The sequence below is a fragment of the Formica exsecta genome, unplaced genomic scaffold (genome assembly GCF_003651465.1).
Source record: "Formica exsecta isolate Colony F162 unplaced genomic scaffold, ASM365146v1 scaffold107, whole genome shotgun sequence".
Lineage (NCBI taxonomy): Eukaryota > Metazoa > Arthropoda > Insecta > Hymenoptera > Formicidae > Formica > Formica exsecta.
In genome coordinates this window covers 73292-88930 of record NW_021848410.1, presented here as the reverse complement: position 1 = coordinate 88930, position 15639 = coordinate 73292, and the positions used below count along the sequence as shown (strand labels likewise).

General features: G+C 32.9%; 1 protein-coding gene across 1 annotated transcript in view; it reads right to left on the bottom strand.

Moving 5' to 3' along the window:
• LOC115234324 (voltage-dependent calcium channel subunit alpha-2/delta-3) overlaps positions 1-15639 on the bottom strand; it is a gene marked incomplete at its 5' end in the record, with an annotated part of 79427 nt that overhangs the window by 60614 nt on the left and 3174 nt on the right. The window lies entirely within an intron of this gene.

Below are 15639 nucleotides of genomic sequence, written 5' to 3'. Positions count from 1 at the left end.
TTTCCCTTAATTTTTCAAAAATTTGAAACTTGTTTTTCATAGTAAAACTTAAAGAACATTGAACGCACCAATTTAACCATATATAATAAAATTATATTCCAAAAATGCATTTTGCAGAAATAAGTTAGCAATACGGCTTAAGCGCTCCATTCGTATTCGTTTTATCATAGCGACATCTTTTCTTCATAATCTCACAAAGATAATCATGAATAACTAAATAATTTACATATTATAAATATAAACCATATCAATAAATAATAACATTTACATACAGTAATTATGACAATAAATAATTTACATATATAAAGAAAATAATGTTTCTATGCATTAGAAATAGAGTTAGTCAAACAAGCAAAAAGAGATTTCTTTCACGAGATATTCAAGGTAAATAGATAACATGATATAGTGCAATGAACAAACAGAATTTATACAATCTAGAAGACTGCCTTGTTGATGCGATAGCATAATTTTATTTAATTTAAGGGGGGAAATCAGTGTAACGGTGGCCATTTTTAAAGATTTTAATAAATAATTATTTTTTTTTAAATCACGTTATTAACATCACAAAGTACATAATTTGAACCACTTTTTGTGAAATTTTCGTTAAAAAATATTAATATTTATAACTACAATAGCCAATAGTATGAGCCGTCTTAAAAAAAAACGGGCGCACGCGTAGCGGGACAACGAAAGCTCTGAAACAAAAAAAATAAGTATTTTTTTTTAAATATGAAACAATAACTTCAGTTGCACGTATGGAATTTTTGATTAAATAATTTGTTTTTCTGTAATGTTAAAAAAATAGAAATCAATATCTCACCGATTTTGAAACTTTTTTCTTCAAAAGTCCGCCATTTTGTAACCAATTTTTTTTTTAATCCATACGTGCAACTGAAGCTATTATCTTATATTTTAAGAAAATATTTGTTTTTTTTTGTTTCAGAGCTTCCATTGGCCCACTACGCGTGCATCCGGTTTTTTTTAGGCGGCTCACACCATTGGCTATTGTAGCTATAAATATTAGTATTTTTTAACAAAAATTTCACAAAAAATAGTTCTAATTATGTACTTTGTGATTTGAAAAAAACAATTATTTACCAGAAAAAAATCCTTAAAAATAGTCACCGTTACCCTGGTTTCCCCCCTTAAATAATTTAATAATTTTACTACACTGCGTATAATGTAACTATACGTACACATCATTATAAAAGCATCCATCATTTTAAATCAAACTAACAATTCAGTATAAGTTCAGTACGAATAAATACATGTACACATGTATTATGTATATATTATACATATTAAATTTTTAAAATTTTTATTATTGTTAATGCTTTTACGTACTTATTAAAAAACGTACTTTTTAAAAAAATTTAATGTTTTTTTTTTTTATTTGGTTGTCATAAAGTATGTGATAAAATAGTGTGCATTTTTTTATAAAATTTAGAAAATAATAACTTGTAAGAAAGTTATATTAATACATTATAAATGGAATGCACACACACACACGCGCGCGCACACACACACACACACATACACACAATTATTTTTGTTCTATTTCATAAACTTCTTATGAAGATCACTATTATTGATATCAACAAAAATATTAAGTTTAATATGTATTCTATTTGATAATAAAATGTTATTTCAAATGTGCTTTATTTATGTATATGTATAATTATTTTAATAATATTGTTCCTATAATTTTAAAAAACTTTATGTGTATTTGATTTTACAATATACAGGGTGATTCAAGACCCTGCGTTGTTTAAGAGCTACGCGACCGCGCAGACAGGTCTTAGGTGACATTTATTACAATTATGAGATGAATTATTCATTTATTGTTTTAAGTATACTTGCAGACAATTTATAGAAGGTGTTCGAAGTGTCTACCCTAAACCTGATTGCATTCTGCGCTACAGTTGGCCTCTTGCTGCTATTTATGTAGATACATTGGTTTAAGAGATACAGAGGCAATGAATGCCAAAGAATGTAATCAGGTTCAGGGTAGACACTTTGAATATCTTCTACAAACTGTCTGCAAGTGTACTTGAAACAATAAATGAATAATTCATCTCATAATTGTAATAAATGTCATCTAAGACCTGTCTGCGTAATTGTGTAGCTCCTAAACAACGCGTCAGAGGACATGAATTGCTTCACAGAAAATCTCTGTCCTGAAATTCTCTCTGCGAAATCTATCGTTCGTCAGAGTTTTCTAATGCTTTTCACACATACAAAGGTAAAGCACAGAGCCACTTTAATTTCAAGTGCTAAATTTGCAAATGTATGAGAAAAAATTAAATAGCTTTCGTAAAATAAATTTTTCATAAAATTTTTCATATTTTAATTTTTTTATTATTAAAAATTACAATAAAAATATGTACTGTATATTCAATATTGTTTAAAGCATTGGATATATAAACAAAAATATAGACACATATTTTTAATATATTTTAAGGGTCGGCAGGAGAGACGGTGGAGACCTCTCGCGGGAAGCCGTGAATTACTAAACACACTTTCGAAGCGATACACGCGAAGCAAGGAGGGAAACTGAAAATATCTACTTGAAAAGATCGTTGAGACTCTGGAGTGTAAGCACTATAAGGAAAGGAGGTCAAGCGTCGCCGATTCTCGATAAAATACTCACGGTATAGATGTCGTCGAGGACACCCGTGGCTGCCACCACCCAGCCGGTGTTCAGGTTGCTGCTATAGTACTCGATATTGTAGCCGACGATCTTGCTCTGGCCCTCGTGGCCCGGGCTCCACGTCAGGGTGACCGAGTTACTGGTGGCGTTAACTATTCGCGGCTTGCTCGGATTCTGCGGCAGCGCCGACATGTCGGGCGTACGGTGAAAGCTGGCGCCGGAACTCACTGTCAGGTAGGCCGACCACGAGGTGTTGCCGGACCGTCCTGTTTTACCGGCCATAATAATTATATATTTGCTTAATATAAGGGTTTTGCGGTGTGTACGTGCAAACTAGGATACCTCTCCACTCGGAAATGCATGAAGGAATATAAGTGAACGTTTGAAAATGTATTTGAAAGCCTAGTGAGAAACATTTCGGTGTGCAAAATGTTGCATAGTAAAATCTTTTTTATAAAGCTTCTAAACTCACTTCTCGAAGTTCACTAATACTTTTTGATAAAATGCCGAGTGCGGAGTTCACTTGTTAGGCACGTGCAGGTTGCAGGTTTTTTATATTAAGTAAATGTTGACGGCAGAAGCCGATAACAAAACTGTAATTTTTTAATTTTTTTTCACTTTTCATATGAAATCATAAACCCCGCACTCCGTTATTATGTATACTTTAATTATGGAAAAGGATTTGTTGATATCTATAATCAACAAAAATATTTTGCAATCCTACTAATATTCGCATTCTGTCGGTATCCGGCATCCTCTTAAGAGGATCCAAAAGCTCGTCTGTTTTACCGACCATAATAATTAATATTTGCTTAATATAAAAGTTTTGCAGTTTGTATGCGCAAAATAGAATAACTTCGTCTTCGGAATTGCATGAAAGAATATAGGTGAACGTTTAAAAATGTATTTAGAAGCCTAGTAAAAAACATTTCGGTGAAAAAATATTGTTATGACCTGACGCAAGAAGCCGGTAAAAAAACTGTAATTTTTTAGCTTTTCTTCGTTTTTAACATAAACTCGTGAAGTCTCATCTTTGTTTCGATGTGCACTTAAATCGTGGAAAAGGATTTATTATTCTATTCAACTAAAAAAAAGATTTCAATGTGCAAAATAATAATTTTTGGTCGGTAAAACAGACGAGCTTTTGGATCCCCTTAAGGGGATCCTCGAAGGTCTGTTTTACCGATAAAAACGCGAAGAATGAGTTCAAGTACTAATCTTTTTATTGGCTATACAGAATGAAAAATCCTTTTCTAGAATTAAAGTACTCATAATAACGATGTGCGGACGCTATAATTTAATGTAAAAAACCCCAAAAAGTTAAATAATTACAGTTTTCTGATCGGCCTCTTACATCAGGTCGTAACAATATTTATTTAATATAAAAATTCTGCAGTTTGTTCATGCAAAAGATATAGCACCCACATTCAGGATAACATGAAAGAATAATACTAGACTGATAGAAATGAGCTTGGAAGCCTGTGTAAAAAGATTAGTATCCCAAGTAACACAGTCTGATTATATTCGCTGCGACAGTAAAAATGTAGCTAATATAACGTCCTGCCAGCCTTAATTACAGCTATTTGGCAATAAATGTTATTTTGCTGACCAAAACTAGCCGCTGCGATTTTAGCTGCATTAATTGGTATGAAGTCGCTGTGACAGCAATAACAAAAGCCAAAATTTAGCCACAGCTATTTTAGCTATATTAATAGCTCTAAAGTTGCTGTGATAGCGATTAGAAAAACCAAAACTAGCTGTAGCGATTTTAACTGCATTAATTGGTATGAAGTCGCTGTGACAGCAATAACAAAAGCCAAAATTTAGCCACAGCTATTTTAACTGTATTAATAGCTGTAAAGTTACCGTAATAGCGATCAGAAAAATTAAAATTGGCTGCAGCGATTTTAGCTGCATTAATGGATATGAAGTCGCTGTGATTTGTATGTCACAGCGAAAGTCAAGAATAACGTGACTATCAGTTTTATATTTAATTTAGCATATATCAGCGATGGTCAGCGGACACATGCGTTCATTTAGGCGGCTCTAAAATTATTATTTAAGGATGTGTGTAGTTCTGTAATCACTGTACTTATATAAATTTGCGTCCGCTCTAGTACACTTTATATGTACGTTATAAATTGTAATAATTTGCAACGATTATATAATCTTTAAATTTGATTTAAGTTTAGTAGGGCAAAGGTTCCGGGTTGTCAAAAGTTCAATACCAGTTGAAGCCAAAAATTTTTTTAAATACTTTTTTCAATCTTTTTATATAATTTTAAAATTAAAATTTAACTTTCATTGAATAGTACTATCTTCGTCTCTTTCATGTGTGTGAGAGTAATATACAAGTACTCACTAACATTATTGCAGTATCTTTTCTCTCTCGATCATATGCTCTGTCTCTTTCTAATCGCTTGCTCGCTATGTACTACGTATCGCTTAGCTTCATACCTGTCGCATATTCACTTACGCGTTCACTTGCGCCGTAGCACATAGCGAGCGAGCGATTAGAAAGAGACAGACCGTATGATCGAGAGAGAAAAGATACTGCAATAATTAGTTAGTGCGTACATGTATATTACTTTCACACGCATGAAAGAGACCAAGGTAGTACGATTATATCTGTCCTTGTCATGTAAGATTGCAGCTCCGTCTATCGCGACATCACGCAACTAATCTACTGCTCTGTTTTACTCTTGAGCCTCGATCTCGCACACACACATATGCACGAAAGCGTAGCATTGTAAAATCTTTTTTCTAAAGCTTCTAAACTCACTTCTCTAAGTTCACTTATACTCTTTGATGAAATGCCGAGTGCGGGGTTTACTGATTAGGCACGTACAGATTACAAATTTGTTATATTAAGTAAATGTGACGGCAGAAGCCGATAACAAAACTGTAATTTTCTCATTTTTTTTTAACTTTTCATATGAAATGTTAAACTCCGCACTCCGTTATTATGTGTACCTTAATTGTGGAAAAGGATTTGTTGATATCTTTAATCAACAAAAAGATTTTGCAATCCTACTAATATTCGCATTCTGTCGGTAATCTGGCATCCTCTTAAGCACATAATTCACAATTTGACTTATTAGCGGATTGCTGACTGTTTACAATATAAAAGCAAAATTATCAGGGAGATTTTTTAGAAAGGTTCTTTGAGTCCCAATAAAATTCCATCCAGAGAATTCCCTGATCTTTTCAGGTATAAAAAAAAACTCTGAGAATTCCAGGTTTTCCATGTTTTTTCAAGGAGAATTTTTTTAAAGATTCTCTGAATACCACTAAAATCCCATAAGAATTTCCTGATTTTTCCTACAAAAGAAGTCCTTGAGAGTTTCAGGTTTTCCATGTTTTTTCAAAGATTAGACATCCTGTTTAATAATTATTTATTTTATATGGAATATAACTACCATATATAACATATGTTATATTTTACATATTTTATTTATGAGTGGAAAATTACAAATAACCGCGCACGATGACTTACCGATAATACTTATGCGCAATGATACCTATAATATATATTTAGTTTGGTTGCACCTATATATTATATTAACATAACTGTGTTTAATAGGCATATTCTATTTTTGCCGCATTTTTGCCGCCACATCGTGACAGCTAGCTATGCTCAAATTTTATTACGTTTCTCTTGTTAATATTTTACGATAGGCCGTGCTGTATATTTCGACCGCGTTTCTGTCACGTGACAATAGATTATGCTTGATTTCTACTCCCAATAAATGAAATGCACGCAATATGCCAACAGATCGCCAACAAATTTACTCAGAAGTTGCTAGCAAATTGGCATCAATTATGTCCGCATTAGGATTGTGATCTGCCGGCAAACTTGCTGTATAATCTAACAGTAGATCAGAGCGGTAAAACCAGATTTGCTAACATAATCTGATGTTAGATTTGGCAGAAACTAAGCAGGATCTGTGCGTGCACAATCTGATGGTAGATTGATAACAAAAAACCGAGCAAGATCTATAGCTCCTAGCCATTTAAATAAGCTAATAACGTGAATCAATATTTATGAAAGTGAATGAAATTGGTCAATGATCTCAATGAATTGATTATTGATTCGATTTCAGTATAAATATAGTTATATTAATATTATATAAGTGTAATAAAACTGAATTGATATTACAAGTGCATAAGCGTTACCGGTGAGTAACCGCCCACATAGCAATGTTTGATGATCAGATTTTATACGTCATGATACGTTCTGATATTTATCGAAATATGATATATATATCTTGTAATCATATTATAATAATACATATCATGTGTATGTGTGAGCACAAGTTAACGTGCACATGAAAAAAAAGTGAGCTCACACATTGATGTTACTTCATCAACTCAGGATAATCATGTGCTGACTGCAATAATTAACTATCGTGTGTTTTAAATTTTGAATGTTCAGCATTTTTGTCATTCAGTAAATATTGTTTGTTGCAATATAATATAACATACAAATAACAAAGATTATAACGCAAGTTATCTATATGATATAAGGAAATATTATTTTGCAACATTACAACAGTGATGTAACAGAATATTATGGCAATATAATATTGTTATACAGGGTGTTCAAGGTGTTCAGGGTGTTCAGGGTGTTTGTACTCGTGAAAACAAATCGGAAAGTTTTAATAAACAATACTCCAAAAACCATTTATTTCCGAGTTATAAAGCATTTTCTGTTATTAAATAAAAATCTACAGCAGATGTTCGATGTGCCCTCCGTTCATTTCAACACACAATTCGGCACACTTTCTCATTGAAGATCGAACACGTGCAAACATTTCTGCTTTATTTCGTATTTGATGCTATTTGATAATCGATGCAATCATAATAGATGATCATTCACCGGCGTTCATGGATAAACTGATACATAATTGAAAACTGTCAACAAATACATCGACGATATTCATTATTTGTCAACCTTAAAGCGGGGAGCACACACTTTTGCATAAGCGCATAATCATAAGCATAAGAAATTTGATTGGTCAATTTCCTTATGCATAAGGAAATGGACCAATCAATTTCCTTATGCTTATGATCATGCGTGTATGCAAAAGTGTGTGCTCCCCGCTTAAAAGGTCATGAAAAACGAATGTACGAGCGTTCGCATAAATACGTTTAATACGTTTAATACATAAATACGTTTACAATGCATTCTCATGAAACGAACGGAGAATACATCAAATGCTTTATAACTCGGAAATAAATGGTTTTTGGAATATTGTTTATTAAGACTTTTCGATTTGTTTTCACGAGTACTACATACTGTTAAAATTTGGAACCACCTTTTTTGAATACCCTGTATATATGTGCTTTGCTTGCCGCTACACGGCGAAACCAGACTTAAATAACTCGCATTCAAGTTTTTGCCATGAAATGCATATATAAAGCTTGCAAAAGATGGGTACTAACATAAGATCCAAAATATATCTCTTCTTTATCAGTTTAAATTCTGATACAATCCCAACAAGAGCTGCAAAATATGAAATAGTTTATTTAAAATAACGAAATAATTCCCATAAAATTATATAATAGTTTATTTAAAAATGGGCGAGTAAATGGAATATAGTCCAGTTACTGCCTACTTGAAGCAAAAAATTGGAATATCTATATAAATTAAATCGCGAGTTCTATAAATTGAACAAATAAATTATGTTATTTATTTAATTACCAACTCTATGAGCGATTCTATATGAACCCATTCTATATAGAATATAACTACGATATAACAAATATTATATTGCAAGACATGTGCCTATTTTTGTTATGATTGTAAAAAGTATGAGTACAATATGATCTTAAAATCAGAATGCTCATATTTTGTTATCTGGGCAGTTAGTTATAATTTTCCTCTCATAAATATAACATGTAATGTAACATATGTTATATCGTAGTTATATCCCGTATAGCAAACGGTTAGTGCAATTTAACTAAATAAATAATAAAATAAATTATACATATGTAAATAATTAAATTTAATTTATAAGACTCGAGATATAATTATATGAGAAATAAACTCCTACTCTTTAATGCTTCAAATAAGCAATTATCCATTTATTCTGTTGATTTCAATCAGTTTAATGTTTTAAGTTTCCTGTTGGACTTGTAGATTAAACTGATAGAAACAGTTACTACACTTTTGATTCTATGTATATTAGTAATCGTGCCTTGTAGATTTTATATCCATTTCTAACAGAAATTTGAATGCGAGAAAGTACGTTACATAGCGATAAGCAAAGAAACTATTAAATAAGATATTAAAAGCTTTTAAATATAGATCTATATCACTATTCCATTTATATAATACTATATCTGCTATAATCCGTGAACTCATGAGGGTTTTAAAAGTTTGTTTTTAGATGGTATTTTCAAAACTGAAATACGTAAATGTAAATACAAAGTTGATGGCATTCAGAAAATCTATCATAAGAATATCTGTTTTTTATGTATAACCATCTATTTTTTTAAGTCGATTATCACAAAGTTTAAAAGAACATTTGTGAAAAAAGAAATTACATCAAGAGAAAAAAATCACTATCAGTTGTATGAGTCGTTTATTCTCAAATTGAAAAACAACTTGTGAATCTCAAAGCTATTTTTCTGCATTGTTATGTGCTGTGCGAAAACTGTTAATAAAGATATTCCGTAAAAAATTTCTCCAAAAATATAACAGATTGTTTACGGACAAAACAATGATTTCTCATTACTGCGGATAAAGATAACTTATTGATTATTTACTTCAACATCGTGTTATGCGCGATGAAAGTGTACTGAATATATCATTAAGTATTTATTATTAAAAATCAAAAATTAATATTTAAATAAATACGTGGGCAAGGGAGGGGTTCCACCCCTCCCCTCTCTTGTACCCTTATTCCGAAAAAATTCTAACCTAACCCAAATCTATTTCTGATTTTAAATTGAAATTAGATTTGGGTTAGATTAATTTTTTCGGGATAAGAGTGCACCTCTCTCCTCCCTCACCCACGCCATTACTTATTTATAATAAAGTATAACTAAGCAATTTGATAGCACATTGTTGCCAAATTGTCATCAAATTCGCTCAGAAATTGCTAACAAATCCAATGTCATCTGTGTCCGGATTAAGCTTGTGTTTTGCTAGCAAAGCTTGCTGACATAACCTGACAGCAAATTAACGGCAAAAACCGACCAAAACTTGCTGACATGACTTGACGCTTGACGTCAAATTGGCGGCAGAAATTGAGCAAGATCTGCGCAGGGCAATCTGACGCCAGATTGGCAGCAAAACCTGAACAAAATCTGCAGCTTTTGGCCATTTATATAAAATGGTACATTTAAATGGATTTAAAGTCTCAATCCTAAGTAGCAAAATGACGATAAATTTTGGTCACAAAATGACAAATTAGACATCCTAAGTTAGCTCTCATGAGACCCGAAAATGACGTCATATGTCATATCCATGGGAGATCATTTTCTGTTCTTTTGACGGCAAAAATAAGACCAATTACAATATTAATATAATAATAATATATATTAATGTGTTAAAACATATAAGTAAATTTAAATAATTTAATTCATTATATTAAAGATTTTTTCAAAAAAAAATTGTCCGGATAAGTGAAAATCGAACAATTATCTGTCCGATTTTCCAAAAATCAGTTTAATATCTGAATTCGCTGTATGGGAATCGTGTCAAAAATTGAACTAATAGAAATAGATATATTACAATATCATTAGCCGCATTTTGCAAACTTCATATACACTCATGACAGAAACTTGAATACGGCTATAGATAGTGAATAACGCATTGCATAGCGGTAAACGACTGAACTACATTATTTCAAATCATAGTTAATAATTTGCAGATTCTGTTCGGTTTTTGCTGCCAATCTGCCGTCAGATTGCACACTCCAGATCTTGCTCAGTTTCTGCTGACAATCTGATGTCAGTCATGTCAGCAAGTTTTGCTCGGTTTCTGCCATCAATTTGCTGTCTGGTTATGTCAGGAAGCTATGCTTGGTTTTTGCCGGCAATCTGACAGCTTAATCAGTAATAACAACTCTTGTACCAAATTTGTAACCTTTTTGCTCACAATTATTTGTAGCAGGTATTTGGCAATATTTGTTAAAACAGACGTGGCTAACTAGGTATAAAATACATGGGGTGAAATGTGGAACTTTCCGCACAAAAAAAAGTTCGAAATAAATGAATTCAATATACTTGCATATTTAAATCTCTAAGTCAATGTTTAATAATAAGTAACTTAATCATGAATGTTTAATAATGATGGAAACTTTTTAAAAGTTATTGAGAATCATAATTTTGAAAACATATGTTAAGGTCATTAGGACTAAATCCCCTTTTCTAAAATGTTATTTTTACAATATTTCAAAGTTGTATATCTCAGAAACCGAAAAGAAGCGTCAGAAAATTCAAAACATGTATTATTTATTAGAAATATCCTCTATAATATATGATAAAAGAAAAATGGTGTACTATGTAAGTTAATATAAATATTCCCTAATTTTTTTACTTGACATAACAATAAACCATCCAACTGCTGCAACACACAGGCCTTTCATTAATATTAACTATTGATTTTGTTACGTCCTGGCGACGCCACGATTCCTTCCTTCCGCGAAGTTGCCGCAATGATCGATTGGTGATAAAAATGAATCGTTCAGTAAACAGAGCATCTTGCGCCATACATTTCTTTCAACATTTAGTCACTTGTCAATAACTATATCTATGAATAACCGTAAGAAAGACGCAAGAAGACCGGTGACGAAACCGCGCCGGTCGCCTCAAAATAAATAAAAATCAATAGATATCCCTTGCAGTAGAAGTTTCCGGCGGAAGAATAAAGTAATACCGAAAAGATAATAAAATTCCTTCTAACGAAATATCTGACAAGTACAACTGAATCAATAACGATAAAATTTCCTAACGAAATATTTAGTAAATACAGGTGCATCAATATCAATAAAAATAATCATAAGAAAGTAAAATTTCTTCTAATCAGATCACGTGTGCGAGGGTCCGCCGGGAAAACTAATATTCAAGGGACTTTAAACTGATATCGAGATCACCAATCGACGATTACCACGGTTTAAAAATTTAAAAAGTAGTGAGCCCTATAATGCGGACACTAGCACAATTTTTAATTTGTTAAAGTTGAAGAATCCCCACTTCTACGCAATTTCAATTCGTTGAAGTTTTGGAAGATTCCCACTCTTAGAATTAGAATACACCCCTGAAAAGAAAATTATAAAAAGAGAACTCGAAGAGACATTCAGACACTTACTCTCCAGTCTTCACGCAGTCTTGCTTTGTGCTTTGGCACCGTGAACCGCGAGTTAATTAGTTGTGCAAACTAGTGTCCTCAATCGGCATCATCTTTCGATCAACCGCAAACAGAGCAACTCTCAAGGCACGAATTCGTCAACCTCTCGAATTCGCTTCTGAAACCTTCTGCCTTCGCGATAAAAAGTAAGTTACAACTAATCAATTTCATTTATATATCTAACTCCCGCGATAAATATACATTACGACATTCGCACTGGTTCCGTAGTGAACACCAGGTCGGGTAATATCTACACCCTGCAACCCAGCAAATTAGTCGTTCATCGCAGGAGTCGGAGGACTCGAGCGCCCGTAGAGTGTAATTTTTGCACCGAACAAAATTTTAAGCCATCACAATTAACGATACAAACCGCCGAACCTACTCCCCCTCTCTCACCATACCACCTTTCCCCCAGCTACTCTCTCATATACTTCTCGGAACATCTTCTCATTTTCCTCGTTATCAACAATCCTCCTGGCCGATTCATCCCCTCCTTCTCCTCACCTTTCAGAGTCAGATGATTTCGAAAAAGCCATATAGGAGTTCTGTGATGAACTACCTGATTTAGAATCTGATTCATCCTATCAGAATTAAATTTAACCAAGAAAATCTCCCTCCATTCTCTCACTCTATACTCCTTTATTTCCTTTCTCACTCTCACACACACGGTTTTTTTTTTTTTTTGTACTCATTGAACCTTTATATTGTATTAACCAGTCAGAACCTAAATATTAACGATAGCATCTTTCCCTTGTTTTCTGACTGATGTTTTCCGTATTAATGTAACATCCGCAAACTAAAACACACACACGCACGCACGCACACGCACACGCACACACACACACACGCACACACACGCACACACACGCACACACACATACGCACACGCACACACACACACGCACGCACACACCCACGCACTCACGCACACACGCACACACGCACACACGCGCGCACGCACGCACACACGCACGCACACACGCACCGAGAGATTATAATCAACAATATTTTATTTTAATTTTTATATAATCATGTATATCTATCATTTATTTTAAAAAATGAATAAATTTATACTTTGTTAATTAAAATCAAAATAATTTTTTATTAACCCCCTACTCCTTCCTAGTGGAAAGGTCGCACTTGGTCCTATCCCGTGTAAAAGAGATTAAATTCTCTTACCAAAAAGAGACCACCGAACGAACGTCTGAATAACCAGCGTAATAGCGACTCGTTTACCTGCTTTTCAGACCTGTCAGTTCGTTCGACCTGATTCCAAACGCCACGAGACATTTAACTTCGGAGTAATAAAAGGTAATTGTTATGCCCTTCCATTGACTCATCCTTTCTCGAATCTGGACGTAACAATTTAATAAACTAGAAATATTAAACTATATTTGATACATCAAGCTTGCAGCGATGACTGTCTGTCACGTATACAAGTTTTCATATTGTAGGCATCAAAGAAGAATACATAAATGAACAAAGAGAACACGATGGTATGAAATAATGAGTGGCTCAGAGGCAGAATGATTACTAGCTGAGAGAGAAGTCCTAGGCTTGAGTCCCGGTAGGGCCCTGATATTTTTTCTTTGCTCGGGAAAGGCTTATAGATTTCAGAAGTGGGATGAATCAATATGCCATGAAGGTTTTGGATGAACCGAGAGAAGGGTGTTGATAATTCCAAAGAATTGAAGCGTTGTGACATTCGGGCAATGTTCAGGAGAACGGACCGACCTGTAGACGTCAAGGAAGAATATGTAAGCGAGCAGAGAGAACACGGTTGTACGAGGCCGGTGATTGTCTCATTGTCAATGGCAAAGTGATTGCCAGCTGAAAGGAAGATCCAAAATTCCGGTAGGGTCCCAATATTATTCCTCTACTCGGGAAAGACTTATAATATAGTATGAGCGTTTTAAAGATGAAAGAGAGGATATCAAATGAAGACCCAAAGTTAATCCGTTCGAAAATCACGACTATCGACGAACTCATTGAAAAAATGCACGAAATTATTGCTGTTGATTCGAATGTGATGTATAAACCGGTGGTTGAAGAGAGAGAGAGAGAGAGAGAGAGAGAGAGAGAGAGAGAGAGAGAGAATTTAATATACCCAAGAATACAATTTATGACATTTTAATGAAAAATTTCAACAAAAAGGTGATCACAAAAAAATAAAAGAGATTTGCACTTTATGACACACATATATCGTCTCACAAGATCGTCGTTGTACGCAAATATCTGACCAAAAAAAAATTATGTCTCATCTAGCATCCGCCATATTCATCAAATTTGTCAGTGTGCGACTATTTCTTATTTCCAAAAATAAATATGACAATAAAAAGAATGTTGTACGATTATGATGAAATTATACAAGCCCCTATGAAGAAGGTCAAGGTCATCCAAAAACCGGATTTACATAAATCCATTCATGCATTAGTTCAGTGTGCCTAGCATTGTATTAATACAAAAGGAATATATTTAAAATAAATATTTACATTTTGGCAAAATAAACGAAGTTTTTTTTTATTCAAAAAATTCGGTTTTTTTACACATTGTGTATGTATCGTTCTATTTAAAAAATTCAACAACCTTGATATCTCGTAAAATATAACCGTGAGAAAAAATTGTTGCTTATCATAATATTAGTCCTTTTAAAATGAAACAAAAATATTCTAATTGTTCAAGTTAGAGGAAACACCCTGTATATACAGGGTATCCGACAAGTAAGTGACCAACCGAAAGGTGGAGGTAGATTGGGTCAAACTGAATCGAAAAGTCCTGAATTATTTTTTTTATAACGCTTAATAAAGGAATTATTATTGAGTAAAGTCTGGCCAATCAACGCCGACCTTTAGCCGGCCGCACGTCGGTGAGCCGCGCGCCTGGTAGTGTGCGTGAGCACTCCACCGCTACGGCGGAGATGATATTTCTCTTTGCGACGTTTCGTTTTGGTCTCATATCATATTCAAACTCTCAATAAAGCAGAAGTCTTTACGTCTTATAAGTTATAGCGGAACAAAATGAGCAGAACCAATTCTAATTAATATTTTTATTTGTTACTCATTTGTTGCTAAAAAGTTGCCAATGAAAAAAATTTGTTGCTCTGTGGGTTTAAAAAAAAAATGATGTTCCGCTAAAGAAAGATTAAGTTAGCGAAACAATATATATATAGCAACGAAATTGTACATAATAATAATATAAGAATTTGTTGCTAATTTGTTGCTCCTGAAATATACAAGTTCCGAATTTGTTGCTTGCAAAATATGTTTAAATAATGCTGGAAAACCACATTTTGACAAGTTACGTGATTTTTTTATCATTATGGGATACTAATTAACAATTAATATTAACTAATTATTATTAATTATTATGAATAATAATTATTGTTAATTATTATTATTATTATTATTATTAATAATACTAAATAATTATTATTAATTTTTGAGCATTTACTGTAAAAAATTTACTGTGAATCATTTTTATGTATTTGTCCTGTTTTTTATTCAAGATTAAAATATAATTTGACTTTTCCACTATGTTTGTTTATTGTTTAAGTCACAAATTCCTATTTCATACTATGTTGTATTAAAATTAAACATCGGAGAGAAAAATAGTATGGACAAAACATGTTTAT